The sequence below is a fragment of the Syngnathoides biaculeatus genome, chromosome 10 (genome assembly GCF_019802595.1).
Source record: "Syngnathoides biaculeatus isolate LvHL_M chromosome 10, ASM1980259v1, whole genome shotgun sequence".
NCBI lineage: Eukaryota > Metazoa > Chordata > Actinopteri > Syngnathiformes > Syngnathidae > Syngnathoides > Syngnathoides biaculeatus.
The window spans coordinates 5,807,779-5,816,046 of NC_084649.1; the positions used below are offsets into that span (position 1 = coordinate 5,807,779).

At 51.4% G+C, this 8,268-nt stretch overlaps 1 pseudogene; it reads left to right on the plus strand.

The window, feature by feature from the left end:
- Window positions 1-4,215: 4,215 nt before the first annotated feature.
- On the plus strand, window positions 4,216-5,372 carry LOC133507308 (protein Jade-1-like; annotated as a pseudogene).
- Window positions 5,373-8,268: the final 2,896 nt, after the last annotated feature.

An 8,268-nucleotide genomic window follows, 5' to 3' on the forward strand; every position in this document is an offset into this window, starting at 1 on the left:
AGACCAAACTCTGACACCAGTCATATAGGAACTGAACAGACCTTATCAGGGGGTTCGGTACCCAATTCTCCCGGACCACCCCCCACAGAACAAGCGACCCCCCCTGGCTGCGTTCCACTTGGCCAGCCAGTACCCATTGGCTGCCTCAGCACTTCCACAGGCCAAAATGACCTGATAGTATGCTTTGTTTTTTTTCTTCCACACCCGCGACCACTTCAACACCTTTGACTTCTGTGTTGTCCATACACAAAGAGGATGTTGGATGCATCTTCAAACATCAAAAAGCGGTGCAGTTTGCCTACGAAGCAAAGAGGTCAGCAGATGATGCAGTGAACATTGAACTGCACTTCTCCCTAGAACACCTCGACAGTGTGTGAACCCATGTGAGGATCCTGTTCATCGACTTAGCTCAACACCATTCAACATCATTATCCCGAAATTCCTCTCCTCTAAGCCTTTACATCTTAGAGTCTTGCCTGCCACTGGATTTACAACTTCCTAATGCTCAGGACACAGCAGGTTACCCTGGGGGATACTACAAACCAATCAGCACCGAGGCACCCCAAGGTTGTGTCCTTTCCACACTGCTCTTCTTTCTCTACACAAACAACTGCAACTCAATGCACCCAGCTATCAAACTTCAGATGTTCGCAGATGACCCAACAGTCATCTGTCTTATCAAAGATGGTGTTTGAGTTTGCGTATGTACAGTCAATGGGGACAAAGAATGCACTAAAGACTGTAGAGATGTTTGTGAACTTCAAGAGGCATCCATCAGCACAGCTGCACCTCACGCTGTCCAACTGTATTGTGTTAACTGTCGTGAACTTTTAAGTTCCTGTCCCCCCCCCCCCCCGAACCCCAGTCTGGTGGCCATCCAGGCCACCAAACACAAGGCGTCCGGGTGGACAGGTCAGGAGGACGACTCGGACGCCAAGCACCAGGGTCCCCAAGGGGCGATTCGGGCGGACGACCTCTGTGAGGAACCAAACGGCGAAGCAGGAACCAGAACGAGGCAGGCCACTGCTCCGGACGAGAACCTCCCACGCCGTCGTTGCAAGACGACCAGGGATTGGTTGCCACCGAGGCTAGGTCAGTAGGCAGCCGTGGATTGGTCACCAACAAGGCCAGGTCATGAAGCGGCTGGGAGCCATCTGGAGCGAATAGGATGATGGAGAGAAGGACCAGAGCCATGACCGCCACCATCCCGAAGTCTCTCGAGCTCCAGGGTGGCTCCACAGAACTCCCCAGCTCCTCCTGGACAGCAACGTGAGAAGGCGGCGACACCATCGCCCCCTCCTGGACAGCAACGTGAGAAGGCGGCGACACCATCGCCCCCTCCTGGACAGCAACGTGAGAAGGCGGCGACACCATCGCCCCCTCCTGGACAGCAACGTGAGAAGGCGGCGACACCATCGCCCCCCCCTCCTGGACGGCAACGTGAGAAGGCGGCGTCAGTGTCACCGTCGCCACCTCTTGGACGGGAACGTATGGGCGTGCTCGTCGCCGACAGAGCAGGAGTGTGGAGCGTCCGCGGGACGGTCGCCACTGGTACTCCAGAGCACAGACGAGAAGCGGCTGTGGAGACGTCGCCACCTCCTGGACAGCAACGTGAGGCGGCATCGGGTCGGTCCCCACTGCCAGGTGAGCTTGCAGTCCATCCGTTGAAACAGCAACGTGGGCGTGGCGCGGTGCCGAATCCATTTCCAGGGCAACGTGAACGAGAGTCGGCAGAGAGTCAGTCGAAACTGACACGTGGGCGTGTCTCGGGAGCGGGTCAGTTCCAACTGGCGCGCGAACTCTGCTCGGAACAGCCAAAACCTCGACGTGGGAATGGCGAGGAGGCGGGTCAGTTTCCACAGCTATGTGCACTTGGCGAGGTGACGAGTCCGTTCCCACTGCAGCGTGCGCTTGGCGAGGGGGCGGGTCGGTTTCCACGGCAACGTGAACGATAGTAGGCAGAGAGTCAGTCGAAACTGACACGTGGGCGTGTCTTGGGAGCGGGTCAGTTCCAACTGCCACGTGAACATGCGTCAGCAGCGAGTCCGTCGCCGTTGCGACGTCAGCGTAGCTCGGCTGGATCGCCAATCCTTGCCGGAACTGGGCCGTGAGAGCCGCCAATTCTGCGCTCTGCCGCTCTATCTCCACCCGCATTTCGCGGCGGAACGCCTCGCGATTTGGCGACTCCTCCTCCCTCTGGGCTGGAAGCTTCGCCACCAGCTGCGGGTCCGCCGGTTTCGCCATTGCCGGCGAGGAGTGGGTGAGCGGGCAGGCAGGAGTCGGTACACGGGAGAACAATCAACGCAGGCAGAAGTATCAAAGGAGTCAGGCTTACTCAGGGTGGTCGGAGAACGGGCGAAGGTCAGTACACACAGGTTCGATCAGGGATACCGGAGCACACGAACGGGACATGAAGATCATACGAACTGGCGCCGGCCAGTTGTCATCGCGGTCATATAAATCCACAGCGTAATCAGGATGCATGAGGCGCAGGTGTGCACCTTCCAATCAGCGCACCGGCGCGGACACCCGCACAGCTTGTGCTGAGGCGGCAGGATCATGACACATATTGACACAATCACAAGCCCCCAAGCCTCCTATTGATTTAAAAGTTCACTGAACCAATCACAGTTGGGTTGTGGATTTCAGGGTGTGACAGTGACAAGTCCTGATGCAAGCTGATAAACATTTTCATTAAGTGAAAGTTAGTGATTTTGCGATGGAGAGTTTTATTAGTTTTGCACACAACCTGTTTACACTAGCTTTCTTGCTTATCTTATTTTGTCCTTGAAAAAAAAAAAGATTTTTAAATTTTCTCTTTTAAATTGTGTGCAACTAGAATCACTGAGGGTGTAGTGGTACACACGTCTGCCTTTGATGTGGGCAGTGTGGGATCGATTCCCGCTCAGTGATGGTGTCGATATCTGCCCTGTGACTGACTGGCGACAAATTCAGGGTGTGGTCCACCTTTCGCCCGAAGTTAGCTGGAATCGTCTTCAGGTTTCCTGCAACTCTTGTGAGGATAAGCGGCTTGAATAGTGACATGCTATGACAAATTTTGTACATGTGCGCTAATCTAGCCAGCCAGCCAGAATGTGCCTCCAGCGGCCCTGATGTGAATGGACTTTTGAGACCACTGATATACATAATCAGGGGAAAACCTGTATTACCAAAAAATAAAAAACTGATCATTTTGAGTCACGGCCTTGCCATGTCTCAACAGGATGGATGGTAATGGTTGATATTATACAGACATTTTCGCACCTTTGGATTCAATTCTTAATCAAAAAAATTCTTGGAGATCATGTCTTAATTGCTGCAAACACAATACTCAAAGGAACTGCAGACCTAAGAGAGGGCAGTTTCCCCAAGGTAGTCAGCCTTTCCAGTTTTTACACATTAATTTTATTTGAGTTAAACAGCATTACAAATGTAGTTTAGTATTGATCTGCCCCTTATCTAAATGGGTGGAGATTTTTCCATGTACAAGTGCTGATGCTCTTACTGTGGCAAAGCTCTTGTGTAGATATATTATTCCTTCTCATGGCATCCCAGAAAAATTGTATGGCAACAATGTTCCACATTTTGTTAATGACAAAAAAAATTGTCAAGTATCTGCAAATCGAGAAATAACTTTAAAAAAAAATCATTGTGCAGAATTAGTGGAACGAAGCAATGGGACAGTGAAGTCTTGATTAAGGAAAACTACATTTAGTAAAACTGTATATGAAAATAACCCCAACAGATAAAGGATTGTTCCCATTTGAAATAGTATCTAGTAGATTAGATTAGATTAGATTAGATTAGATTAGATTAGATTAGACTGCCTATGGTAGAGCGGCCAGTGCAGCACTCAGAAGAAAATACTTTTAGTGATTGGGTAAAAGAGATGCTGCCAAATAAAACTGTAAAAGAAGCAAATGATCTGCCGCCTACTGTGCCTTCTTCACAGGTGCTGTTGGTGTCCATTGGTGATTGGGTTCTGAGAAAAATCATCTCGAGGAAGTGTTGGTCCTCACCTCGCTGGGATGGTCCACTCCCACGGTGATAAAGATAGCAGAACGTCCCACATGGATACACTTGTCCCACTGCAAGCCTGTGGCTCCCTTTTCATTCAACGACGAGTAGCGGTGGAAGTCCGGCTACAAAGGGTGGGGTAGCAATAGGCTGCCCTGGTCTCAAACGGTGAAGAATTCAGATGATCCGCGCTTGAGCATGTTAGGTAAAGGAGAGCCACTATTGGGACTGCTGGCCTTCGTGCTGATCGGAGCATGGCTCCTCCGCACTGGCCAGTCTGGGACTGTACGTGTTTGTCACTGGATCTATGGACATGAATCATCATGGAGTAAGGACAATCCCACCTCTCCAATGGACGCTAATGCCTGGTACTCTTATGTGAATATGGTGTCCCTCCGTGGACAACCAATGACAGATCAACAAATGTGGTGAAGCTGGAACGACTCAGATGCCCTGCCATGAAAAGATGTCTGCAGCAGCGACAAGCCCGATAATGCCAGCAATCCCACCTGCTGGTCCCAGACTTCATGCCAGGCCAGGAGAGGATGCAGAGAGAAACCATCTGAGGTCTTCAAGACGGACATGATCACCACCATGAAGGTGCATGACTTGTTCCAGCTCAACGCAGAGGATTACTACGTCCTGGCCGATCCATAGAAGCAGAAGCGAGAAAAAGGGTATCCACGTGCTCGTTAGCCCGCAGTCCATGGCCCGGGTGCTAACTGATAAAAGCAAGGATGTCATGTTCATCAGGCCCAAGAAGCCGATCTGCACATCTGCCACCCTGGTCCTCAGTTATGTGCACATCAGGACTTTCGCGGAGGGTATGTGTCACTACGACCTCAACAAGGAAGACGTCACCTGGCTGCAGGTCATCAACAAGGACTTTGCAAGGTTTTCCCTTCTGCCACTGGATGAATTCGCCATAGAGTGCTGAGCACCGTTGTCATAACAACATGACACACACTACCGAGCGACAGTAGGGCCTTGGCATCGAGTACAACGAGAATGTGGTGTGTGACGTGCCAGTTCCCCAACGGAGAGGACGACAACGAGATGGTGTTTTGCAACAAGTGCAATATCTGCATCCACCAGGTATCGTGCGAAAGTGCCGGTTGTTCCCGAAAATGGGCGATGCTATGAAGCCCACCCGCAGTGGAACCAAGTGGGTCCATGTCAGTTGTGCCTTGTGGATCATAGAAGATGAGCAATGGGAACATGGACAAGACAGAGAACGTCACCAACATGTCGGACACTCCCAGCAACAGCCTCCACTCCGGCCTGGAGAGACCATCATCACTCAGAACGACAAAGTCAAGGTCAAGTACTACTGGCCCAAGCACAGTGGGCCTTAAAGGCAGTTACTCTGTGGAGCGGGACTCCACCACTGAAGTTGAAAATGAGGAAAGCGTTGGGAGCAAGAAGGGCAAATTGAGAGGAAAGGTTGGAAGGGACAATAAAGAGGACATGCCCGCCCTCGGCCTCATACCTTTCGCCTCGTCGTCCCCCTCGTCGTTGCAGTCGTCGTTGTATCTTGTTTGTAAATGTGACCCACAGGAAAAGCGTGTCAATGGCCGCAAGATGAAATTGCAAGAGCTGGAGGAGGTCTTCTACCAGTTTATGGACACCGAGGAAGTGGGCCGTCACCTCAAGATGACACCCAAGACAGTTGACTTCCTGTACCAGTACTAGAAGCTGAAGCACAAAGCTGACTTCAACCAGCTCCAGCAGACGTGAACACGGGGTGTTGCTGAGATGACTGCAGCTATTCACGCACCTCTGCCAAGACCTGGAGAGGGTGTGCAACCTGACTTACATGGTGATGAAGATGTAAAGACTGTTGTTTGTAAAAATACGAGCGATGGAGTGCAGGACAATGGCCTGACTTTAAATGGACAAGGACTCTGCACTCTCACCAGCAGAGCTGAAGAATCTCTTCTGTGTTTGCTCTTACATGCCGTGGGGCACAAAAGTCTACATGACTGTCCCAATCACCAGGGAGGGTTACATCTCTAGTAACGGCTTCCACTGTCAGTGGAGGCTGTGTGTCCTTATGTCGACATCAATTGTTCCCTTTCTCCTTACATGTTTTGCAACACCAGTACCAAGAATATCTACACTAGACTTGCTTGGGCTGCTGTGTACACGCACTTGATGGGTTCAGAAATGAGCAACGATGTTCACCCACTGTTTATTTATTTATATATTTATTTATTTTTATTATTATTACTATTCATCCTGGTTTACCTCTGGACCTTGGTATGTTATGATGAAGTTCCTAGTATCCGTAATTACTGTTCTGGGTTTGTTCTGCCTTTTCATGATGTGTATAATCGCACGTTTGAAATCTATGATGGTTCGAGCAAGGTCAAATGTTTTTGTGAACTATGCCCTTCTAGGAACAAGTTGACCCTGATTATATGCAGCTACAGCCAAAAGAAAGCATCTGATGCCCCTTTGTCCCCTCGAGTGTAAATGATGAACTTTCTGAAAATGCAACAGCATTCTGATGTCCCCACTCATATTTCCAAAATGAAAAACAGGAGGGAAATGTTAAAGAAATCATTCATATGTTCTCATTTTGTACATACTGTAGTTGGTTACACATCACCACCAAGCTTGTACCTTTGAACTCACTGTCTTGGAAATAGATGTCATCAATCTAACTTGATATAATCAATCTAACTTGATGTAATCAATCTAACAGTTCCGGTGCGGCTCTCCTCTTGAGGTCTGCTGCAAACTTGTAGATGTTGCCCATGTGCAGTAGCGTCCTCCGGGCTGCCTCCCAGGTCAGTTTGCAGCGCCGTGCCACTGCCAGGGCCGACGACACCGCCGTACCACTGCCAGGGCCGACGGCACCATGGAGTCTGTGGCCAAGGAGGGAAACAGAGGATAGCCATGCACAACGTGGAGTGGAGCCATACCCGTTGAGGCAGAGGGTAGGGAATTGTGGGCGTACACAACCCATTTGAGGTGCTGGCTCCACGTGTTCTGGTCCCTAAAAGCTAAGCATCGAAGTCCTGTCTCTAATTCCTAATTTACCCTCTCTGTTTGGCCGTTAGACTCCGGATGATGGCCCGAAGTTAGACTAGCTGAAGCGCCGATGAAGGTGCAGAATTCCTTCCAGAAGCGGGCGGACATCTGTCCGAAACGATGTCCCGGGGGAACCCGTGGTAGCGGACGACCTCGTCCAACACCAGCTGGGCTGTCTGCTTGGCCGACGGGATCTTCGGAAGTGGCACGAAGTGAACCATCTTGGAGAATCGGTCCACTACAGACAGCACAACTGTGTTTACCTGAGAGGGCGGTCGGCCGGTGACGAAGTCCAACGCGATGTGTGACCATGGGCGAAAAGGGATGGACAGAGGCCGCAACTAACTCATTGGTCGCAAACGGGACGTCTTATTGGCCGCACACACCGGGCAGGCATTGACGAATTCCTTCACGTCTTTGCTGAGGCTGGGCCACCAGAATCTCTGTTGGACCACAGAACGAGTTTTTGCCATACAAGACTGTCTTGTTCGAATGGGCCCAGTTGACGACATCTCCCCGAAGTGATGGAACGACGAACAGGCGATCAGACGGACAATCTGCGGGCGGCGGCGTCTCTCCCAGGGCCTCGTTCATCCGCGACTCGACCACCCAGGTGAAGCCGGACACAAAGCACGCCTCTGGCAGGATAGGAGCTGCTTCTGACTCCGTACGCTCCCCCTCATGGATCCGTGAGAGGGCGTCCGGCTTGCCGTTTTTTGAACCTGGGCGGAAGGACAGAGTGAAGCGGAAGCGGGAGAAGAAGAGAGCCCACCTGGCCTGGCGGGCTTTCAACCGCTTTGCGGTCCTCAGGTACTCTAGATTTTTGTGGTCGGTGAGGACCACGAACGGTTCTTGTGAGCCCTCCAGCCAGTGCCGCCACTCCTCCATAGCCGTCTTGACCGCCAGCAATTCACGATCCCCCACGTCTTCATTTCTCTCTGCCGGGGTTAGCTTCCTAGACAGGAACGCACACGAGTCAATCCTTCTGTCTTTGGGACTCCGCTGCGACAAGATGGCTCCAATTCCCGAGTCCAACCCGTCCACCTCCACCATGAACTGGCGATCCGGATCCGGGATAATGAGGATGGGTGCGGTGGTGAAACTTGTCTTAAGTTTATTGAAGGCCTCGTGGCAGGTCCGGGACCATTCGAAAACATTGTGCGGAGAGGTGAGAGCGTGCAGAGGGGCGGCCACGGCGCTGAAGTTCCGAATGAA